The sequence below is a fragment of the Chenopodium album genome, chromosome 19, assembly GCF_948465745.1.
Source record: "Chenopodium album chromosome 19, dcCheAlbu1.1, whole genome shotgun sequence".
NCBI lineage: Eukaryota > Viridiplantae > Streptophyta > Magnoliopsida > Caryophyllales > Amaranthaceae > Chenopodium > Chenopodium album.
Genome location: NC_137852.1, coordinates 6,035,352 through 6,045,946, shown reverse-complemented (window position 1 = coordinate 6,045,946; position 10,595 = coordinate 6,035,352).

Genomic DNA, 10,595 nt, shown 5'->3' with positions numbered 1-10,595 from the left:
ATTAGTTAAGGGTCATGTCTTAATCAAATTTATTATGAAAATTCAATTATTATTGTCACATTTTCGAGTTGGCCAAGTTACGATTGGGTTATATTACTAGTGTATGGTCAGATACTCGGATACATGTTAGTTTTGACAAGTCTACCAGCAAAAGTTTTAATCACTAATGCTATTTATGCTAAGTACTGATAATTGTTTTGATTGGTTATTGTCACCTTTTTTTTTTTCCTACTATGATTGCTAGTAGATTGAAACGTGTTAGGTGTTAAGTCTGTTTATTAAGAGAAATTGTGAACCATGTATCCGCATAATTCCGGTGAAATGGTGTCTTTGTCAAAACAGGTTTCATTTGATTTTAGGTCTGACTTCATTTCTTTGGTGGACATTAATTAGTGTTGTCTTAAGTTTGTTTATGTCTAAATCACTAATTAATTAATTATTAAATTGATTGGCTTCATAGTATTAATAAATTTCAAGCGAATGATAGGTACTAATTGCGGTTTTAATTAACGTTGGTGGGGAGGGTTTTAACTGGTTTTCTTCTTCCAATAATACATGCTTAAGTACTAATTACGGTTTACCGCCATAAGCTTAACACTCCGAGTGGCTTATTTAATTCAGCTAAGAAGTCATCAGTTGGTTGATACTCGCTACATTCTTATTGATAGTCACATATTGTAATTATATGTATTCAAGGCACGCCTTGGATTGAATACGAGGTTTAAGGTATTAGTATATGTTTCAATGCTTGTGGAATAACAAAAAAGAGGAACTTAATCTTAGCATTCGAATTGTTTAGTACTTATGTCATGTACAAAGTAATGAATACGAATATATGAAGTATTAATTAATATATTTGGAAAATAACTTATGTTACTATTATTTGAGTGATGTTGAGAGTAAATGTGTGTTATATAAAAGTATTGTGTTTCAAACGTCTATGAATAATTCACATATAAATTAGGACTTAGTTTGTTACATTATTGTATTCCTTCCTAACAATGATATGGTTGAGTCCTTTGAGACAATCAAGTTATTAGTGGATGAAGGCATGAAGCACATTATAATATAATTAGTAGATGAGTATATAAACTATTTAAAACCCTACTTACTCTTATTATACTTAATTACTTACTAATTACATTTACAAAATAAGAGTGGACGAATAAGAAGCCGACAACGATTATGCAAGGATGATATGAGTGTGACATTAGAAAATACAAATTATTGACACGAAGTTGAGTCGTACCATAAAAATGAGTGCTCCCTTTACGGCACCTTCTTTTACCAAGACATCAAGCTTTTATCGAGGTGGGGTGTTCTATGCTTCTTAACCCTCTTAGTTCATGAGCTAAGCTTAACATATTCATCAAATTACTCACTAAATGTACAAATAACTACTTGTCATTGTGATAGATTATAGAATTAACTTCAAGTCTCTAATTATTAGCTTAATTTTTGGTTAAATCGGTCATATGGTATGAATCGTATTCAATATGATAAGAAAATTAAGGGTTTTAGGAGGCCTATGCTTCAATCCTTTCGGGTTCTCATCTTGGAATTCTAACCATCCGTTTAAGTTTTAGTTGAGCTAATCGACACACTATTGTTTATTGACAATAATAAGAGTGAAAGTTAAAGAGATGGACAAAAAAAAAATTACTCTCAATATGGAATGTAAGTGAAAGAAAAATATTACTATATAAAAGAAGTGACTAGTGAACCAAAAGAGTGAGGCAATTTAAAAGAGAAAATGAGACAAGTAAAACAAGATAGTTGAAGTAACTTTTCATATCATATTAAATATTTTTTTTATAATGGCAATGATCAAAGTGAAAGAAAAGTTAAAAGAAAATCCAATATGGTCGGCTACTACACTCGATGATAGAAGAAAATAGTAAAATGACCGCATTTCATTCATTAATAAAAGGAAATCAAAGTAGGAAACACAGAGGTAAAAGAAAAGACCGTGTGTATTCGCAAAAGCCAAAATGATAGGCATTACACTTTTTAATTGTAATACTACTTGGTACAAGAAAAAAGAAGCACCAACCATTTTAGGCATATCCATAGAGATCATAGATTATGGTTCTTTTTTTCTTTTACAAATTTGATGTGTTTAATGCATAGCAATCAAATTAACAAAAGATTTCAACATTTTATGTAAAAATATGATTATTACTGTTTCTCTCAATCTACGCAACAGATTCTTGTCAGCCTATAAAATCAACCCAAATATCTCATCTTTTTGTTCGATAAGAAAAGAATATCAGGCTGCCTAGCCTATTTTAGCCAAATTCCAAACAATTCACCCAATAATACATCTAACATAGGAAAAACAAAAGGAAAAATATTCATAGACCAATTGTTATTTTTAGAATTTCTCATACTAACATTGTAAGATTATTAAGGATTTGACCAAATCAAATGGTGTAGACAAATGTTTTGACTCCACTTATTTTTTGTTTTGTCATCTTTCGTTTTATTATTCGAACAAGTTTTCCAATTGCTTTTTAGTCCATGAGGAAATAAAAGTATCTTTTTTATGTACTCAAATAATTACCTCACTAACACGACGAACAAGGAACAACTATAAGTTAATGTGATAATTAGAATAGATAATGAGAGAAGAAAGCTTTGATGTTGAGATAATATATTATTGAGATCTAATGTGATTAAATGATTGACTTGCACATTGTTCTCAAATAACAAAATTTTTTCTACATCTTCTCTAATTGTAACAACTCTAAAAATATGAGTGAGAGATAGCTCAAGTGGTAAGAGTTCCATCACGGTTCCAGGAGATCCTGAGATCACCCCGCCCTTGTGGCTCTCTAAACACCAAAAACAAAACAACTCTAAAAATCTAAGTTCAATATACCTCAGTGGTAGAAATAGAAGTGATTTTAATTCTATATGTATTTCGAATCCTTGCCTAAAAGGTTAAACTCTAATGGATTGAGGAGAAATTACCCCGGAGATTTCCATACCTTTCTAAATACTCAAGAACCTCATCCACAATACAAATTTAAACAAAGGAAAACTAGCTTTTCAAAACGTCTCTCATTCTTGGGTGTCCAATCTCGATTACTACGTATGTTTATTCCTCTATAAATTTCCTTCAATATACACTAATATTACAAAAATACAATCGAAATCGGGTATATTGCTCAATTCTAGTATTAATTGAAGGCAGTCAAGGGCAAGGAAAATGACATATATATTGCTACTTGCCTTGAGTGTGTTTTGCTCGTGAAACTGCATAGCGAAAGTTGCCTTGGCAATCTAGTAGACTAGTAGCCCAACAGAGCTATATTGTTTCTCTAAGATCCAAATTTATAATGAATACAAGTATGTACCAACTGAGATTAATTCAACCAAATATAATTACAAACTCAATTGCTCAATTTAATCCATTTTAACCAAAACGACGAGCAATTATACTAGTATGTATTTTCCCAAGAGGTATCAAACTTTGTACATCCCACAGTTATGTTAAAAAAGGTTGGTTTTCTATTTGTCAAGCCTTCGGGTTTGATATTGTTGATACCATGCACTTGTGCCCTTTAGGCTTTAGTCCTTCACTTTGCTTTCGGATGACTAAAGAGGTATTCGGAGCCAGTAATGGAAGGTTTATGGTTGTTAACAAGGTGGTGACTACCGTAGAATTAATGGTTAATGGTTAAAAGACGGGTGGAACGGGTGATCAGTTAAGTGGTGGTTGATATGGGGGTTAAATATGATAGTTAATACGAGTAGTATTAATATGAATGTAACTATATAATAATATAAAAGAAGCGTGGTTCTAGATTGAGGTAAAAGGGTGTGGTTCGGTGGCTGTGGTGTGGCATGTTGGTGGGTCGACAAGGTGGTCACTGCGATTGCTCCGGTGGTTGCAAAGCCAACATTATAGTGGAAATCATGACAATTTATTGGGGTGGTTGCGGCACTTATTGGGTATGTAGTGGTGTTACGAATGGACTATGGCCGTATGGGAGTCTTAGAATTGAGATTGTGATGGTCATCTTGGTGTTAGCTACGATGGATATAATCGATGGACTACGGTGGTTAGCGATGGACGTAAAATTGTTCCTCGTATGGTAACCATACGAGGGATTGAATTTTAGATGTCTTTGAAAAATTCTTATTAAAATGAAAATAATAAATAGATAAATAAATGTGGCCATTATTCTCAGTAAAAAACAAGAAAAGAAACGTCCAAAAATTAATATCAAAATCCTAGAGATCTTAAGCATAATATAGCCTACACATACATAGACAAGAGGCGACACTGTATATGGGATTTGCTCCCTACAAATATCATTCCTAATTCTCACGCTTAAGGTCTAAATAAACGAGATATCTACGATTTAACGTCACAAACATTGTGCTATGAATCTTTTCCATGATTTCCATGGGTCCCAAGAATCATCCCAATTATCCAATCAATAAATCAACATCCTTGACACTAAACAATTTATATCATACTGTTGATAAATAATGTGACTATTAATTCCAAACGACGATAATACATTCCTGACTAGCTTAAAGGTTGCAACTCACAAGTTTTTAAATTTAACTAGGTTTGTTTCAGTAATTGCAACAAGACCAAGTGATGAGGGAAGAAAGAAATCATATATTAAAAAAGTATAAAATAATGTTGAACCTACTTTAGACCTTTAATTATCAGAAAGTGTTACAATTAATATAGGATGGTTTTATTTTATTTTTATTTTATTTATTTACTTTTTTTTTTTTTTTTGACATGAAACGGGATTTAAAATAAAGTAAATTAAGGACGTATTATTCAAATGAATGGACTAGTATTAATTTAAACTTTTTTTTAAAAAAAACTTGCTGTTATTCTTGTTAATAAAATCCAAGGCAGTCCAGAAAAAAAAAAAAAAAAAAAAAAAAAAAAAAAAAAAAAAAAAACCTCCAAGGCAAATTTTAAAATTTTAATTAAAACCGTACTCAATCAGATTCAGAGCCAACACAAATCCAGACTAATGAGTAAGATAGCCAAGCCCAAGCCCAAACTTTAAAGTCAAGCACCTTTAACTTCAAATACACTAATAAACCCAAAAGTTGAGCCATAAGAGTACTCATGTACAAGTATTTGCAATTGGTTTGGTACCTTATACTCAACCTTGCTCAAACAATCAAATCTAAGAAATTACTCTCATATTTTACTCTTCAATCTGTCATTGTTGTACATTCTATCCTTTGAGCTACAACACATACATATATCACTAATTCTCCATACATACATATATCGGCTTCCTCCTACTTATTCCCAAGCTAATCAAATTCCTCAGTTGCATGCTGCCTCAGCTAAGTACCAAGCAAAGCATTCAACAGAAAAATAAAGTAATTTGTATTCATTTAAAGGGGATATCTCATGGTAAGCTACCAAGCTTGATATTGTTTTGTAAAACTTGCTATCCTAGAGTCTAGACAGCCATACCAGTGATGTTACTCGTAAGACTTTCCTAAACCCTGATTTTTATAAGGTCTTAATCAGATGAAGAGAATCTTAAACTCTTAGTAAAAGGTAGATCTAGTTTTTCATCTGCAGATTGACACAGGCCTCCAAGATTCTAAAAATAACATCTTTCAAAAAACAAGTACCTGTTTTTTGACAAGAATGGCAGGTAGCAACATTGATCTATAAAGAACCCTGCTGCGGGCACTCTTAACGTGATATGAAACTTGGATGGTTAAAAAAGAGAGCAGCCTCTCCCAATATCAACAGCAAGATCTAAAACTGGAAGCCACGGCATAATGTACCTTATGGCCTCAAGTCTAACTAGCATAACCTGCCTATAAAGATGTAATCTAAAGTTTTGGCATATGCATACATGCTGTTTCCTCTGGTCTGCAAGACATCAGCTATTTCTCAGTCACTGACTACACTCACATTATCTATCACTGACTATGTTTTCCTCTAAAGATATAGTTATGCCACCGGCCATTTCTTTCACTAGCCATAAACTCTATGTCCAGTAGATTGATCTCTTGAGCACAATACTCGATTCATTCTAACTATACAGCCAAGGTTAAAATTTTAAAAGCTACAGCTCTATTCCTCATCTAACTGCTGTGATTCAGAACCTGACTTTTCCATTCCAATTTAACTTCCACTCCAATGAAGTATAGTTTCAATATGTTATCAGAAAATTAAGGTATTCACTCCCAAGGCTACAACACTGCTGACACAATGATTCCAAACAAAAAAAAAAAAAAAAAAAAAAAAAAAAAAAAAAAAAAAAAAAAAAAAAAAAAAAAATCAGACCTAAGAGAAAGCAAATGGTTAGTCACATTGATCACTTAGCCTCTCCTAACTCTGGCATCACCAACAAAAGTATATCTATACTTCCTCCTCTAACTTCCTTGATTCATAACCTGATGTTGCCATTCCAATTTAACTTCCACCTCCACGAAGTAAATTTCAGTTTGTTTTCAGAATATAATGGTGTTCACTCCCAAGGCTATGACACTGCCAACACAATGATTCCAAACGAAATGAAAAACTTCATCAAAGACCTAAGTGACAGCAAATGGTTAGTAACATTGATCACTCAGCCTCGCCTAACTCTGTCATCACCAATAAAAGTATATCTTATACTTCCTAATCTAACTTCCTTGATTCAGAACCTGACTTTGGCATTTCGATATAGCTTCCACTTTCATGAGGTACAATTTCAGTGTATTTTCAGAACATAATGATATTCACTCCCAAGGCAACAACCTGCCACACAATGATTCCAAACAAAATAGAAAAACTTCAACAAAGACCTTTACTCTCCTGACTCTGGTAACACCAACAAAAGTAAATCTAAACTTTCTCATCTAACTTCCATGTTTCAGAACCTAATGTTGCCATTCTAATCAAAAACTTCCACTTTCATGAAGCAAAATTTCGCAGTATTTTCAGAAATGGTGTTCACTCCCAAGGCTACAACACAGCCAACACATTGATTCCAAACAAAAGAGAAAAACTTCATCAAAGACCTAAGAGACAGCAAGTGATTAGTCCAGATTGGTCACTCAGACTCAGGCCTAACTCTGGCCTCACCAACAAAAGTATACCTATACTCAACATGCTTAGGGAAACGACAATATCCACAATTCTTAGCTCTGTTTATTTTAAATAAAAAAAAATATATGCACCTCAATTTGATCACTCTTGAAGCATTTTCCAAGGACGTAGGTTGCTTTGGCCCTCAACTACCAGACATTCTATCGTACATATTTGACTAGGGAAGATTCAAAGTCAAAAGAAAACCCAATCAAATGCACCTACGCATCCAAACGAGTATCACCCAAATTTTCAATGCATTGGCAAACAGATTATACAGTACTCCGCATAAGGCTTCAAAAACATGACCATTTGCCAATTGAGTTGAGCAATTGCCATTTTCAACTTTAGAGTACATTTGACAAACTCGCTTGTTTTACTAACTTAGCCTCCACTTGGGTTAAGTGGGCAACAACTTACCCATTTAAATCAAAGGATTAAGCATTGAGCAACACTAGACTTTGCTCTCAAAAAGTCAAAAGAATAACATATTTCTTAACCACATCATATTAGCAATCACAGAGGGCCACAAAAAGAAATCTACAACACCACATGATCTTTTTTATACTTGTGCTATATTTACAACTTAGCCGCATCATACAAGCAAATCATAGAGGGCAGCAAGAAAGATACCAACAACGGCATGAAATTCTAAATACTTGCGCCATAATTTACAACATATATACTGTACAATTTTCGAATTTCGATTTAAAATTACAGTTGCTTGAATTTGCACCTGAATGATCCAGCTAACTTTGTTCTGTTGCATTGACTATATGACATTTAAATAGCTCCAATAAAATAATGGAGGCATCCGACACTTATCAAGACACCAACATTCATCAACATCATACATGAAGATCAAAGAAACACATGGTAATCAAGTCTAACCTGTGAATCCGGCGACAAATCTTCATTAGCATCAATATTCAGCCCTTCTTCCATCTCCCTTTCCCTCTTCCTGTACTCATACTCAGCATCATCAGTAAGCAGCTCATGCCGACAAACAGGACAAGTGTTTCGCATTTTCAACCATGGAACTATACAATCCCCATGGTAATAATGCAAGCAAGGAAGCTGCTTCACCACTTCCTCCCCTGAAACTTCATCCTTACATATTGCACAAACCACCTCACCCTCCCCCAAACCCTCACAAGACAATAGAACACTCGGAAGGTTATCAATAACGGAGTTAGCAGCCGGAGGACTTCCCCTCCATTCGTTCATACGATCCTCCACCTCACCGAGAATTGCCTCGTACATATCAACATTGAAGTCCATATCATAAACCTCTCTATTGAAATTATTAACAGCTAACAAGATTTCCCACTCCAAATCACGAATTGCTTCCTCAACACCGAGTTCTCCCCCCTCATCAGTATCAGATTCAATAGCAATCTCCTGCTGCTCCGCCCTCATTTGATAAGTATCGAACACATTCGATACATCAGTATCCAGCTGAATTGGTGTTTCTTCATCATCATCATCAATAACAATAACATCTTCTTCAACAAAAAACCCATCAAAATTATCATTCACAACACTAACAACATCAGGTTCTGGCTCTTGAATCTCAACATTTTCGCTACGATTCCCATTGTTAAACCCCAGATAATCCCAGCAATAAGGCGGACGATCAAAATCACTAACCCCACCAAACCCTCGATTTCGATTATCACCATTCTCAGAATCTGAATCAGAATCATCAATATTCACAACACGCAAACCCTCGAAACGCTGCGTTTCTTCATTCATTGGAGATACATGATTAGAACGACAACCAACATCAACATCAACAACAGCTAAGCCTAACCCTAATTCTAAATCAACCCCATTATTATTTTCATCACTCAGCCCATTAATCCTCTCACCTTCACCCAAATTCCCACAATTCGGGTCACCCGACCCGGTTCCCAACCCTAACCCCAACCCAATTCCAGCATCAGAAATAAACGCGTTCTGAGAAGAAGAACTACGCTGAAACAAGTTCGAAGCAAAGCTCACCTGATCATACCGACGATGATGATTTCGAACATCTTCTTCATCAGGTTCAAAAATCGGGTTCGGGTTCGGGTCCAAATCGCAAGAATCGGGCTCAGAATCCGAGAGAGAAGGAAGCGAAGGATGAGTTGGGCTTTCAAACCCAGCAAAGAACATGGAAGAAAGAGAAGTGAAGGATTGAACTCGGCGGCGTTGGCTATGGTGGGGTTGTTCAGATGGGTCCACTTCCGACATTGTTGTTAAGCTTGAAAACAGAGAAAAAGATTGAATTTTTTGTGAAAGATGGAATTTTTATCTGGGAAAACCAAAAAAATAATAAAAAAAATTGAGGAGAGAGAAAATAGAATATTGGGAAATGGGAGGAAGAAGGGACACGTGGGTGAGGAAGGAGGAAGAAGAAGAAGAAGGTGGTGAAGTGAGAAGTTGTTATCCGAGTTTCCGGCGGCGGTGCCGTTTGTTTTCGTTTCTCTTTCTTCTTGCTTTTCTGTGGTTTTGACCTTTTTGGTTTGGGTTAAGTGAGGAATAGTAGGAAACAAGAATGACCAAAATGCCCATGTGAGTGTCTATTTGTGAGGTTATTTTTGTAAATTTATTAACATATTGTCCAACTAGAGTGTGAAAAAAATACTCCCTCCGTGTTTTTTTAAGTGTTACACTTTGACCGGCACAAAGTTTTAGCCTTCAATTTTGTAATTTTTTGACCTTTTTTTGCCTAGAAAATAAAACTGCTGAGATGTTTAACATGGTCCCTAATATCCTTCGAGAATCCAATTGGGTCGGTAGAACCATCCAATGTGCCCTTAAACGGTCAATTTACCCGTTCACAACTTGCACCGATTTTTTATACTCAAGCCTACCACGGACGTTTATGACAACATATAACGATCATATTTGGTTTCAAACGGCATTATATGACCCCCGAGGTGTATCCCTTAGGGTCTCATGGCTTTTCGCCACCGGGCCCCAAAACCTCAAAATTTCCTCAAAAAGCGTGGATTATAGCCTTTAATTTTCTAATTTTCGACCTTCTTTTTCGCCCGGAAAAACCATGGTCCCTAATACCCTCCGGGAGTCCAATTGGGTCGGTGGAACCATCCAATATGCCCTTAAACGATCACTTTACCCATTCACAACTTGAAATGATTTCGTAAACTCAAGCCTACCACGTATATTTATGACAACATATAATGATCATATATGGTTTCGAACGGCATTATATGACCCCGAGATATATTCCCTAGGGTCTCAATATTTTTCGCCACCGCGGTCGAAACCTCAAAATTTCCTAAAAAAGCGTGAATTATACCCTTCAATATTGTAATTTTTAGACCTTTTTTCGCCTGGAAATAAAAATTGTCGAGATTTTTACCACAGACCCTAATACCCTCCATGAGTCCAATTGGGTCGGTTGAACCATCCAATATGCCCTTAAACGATCATTTGCGCGTTCACAACTTGTACTGATTTGTAAACTCAAGTCTACCACATACGTTTATGACAACATATAATGATC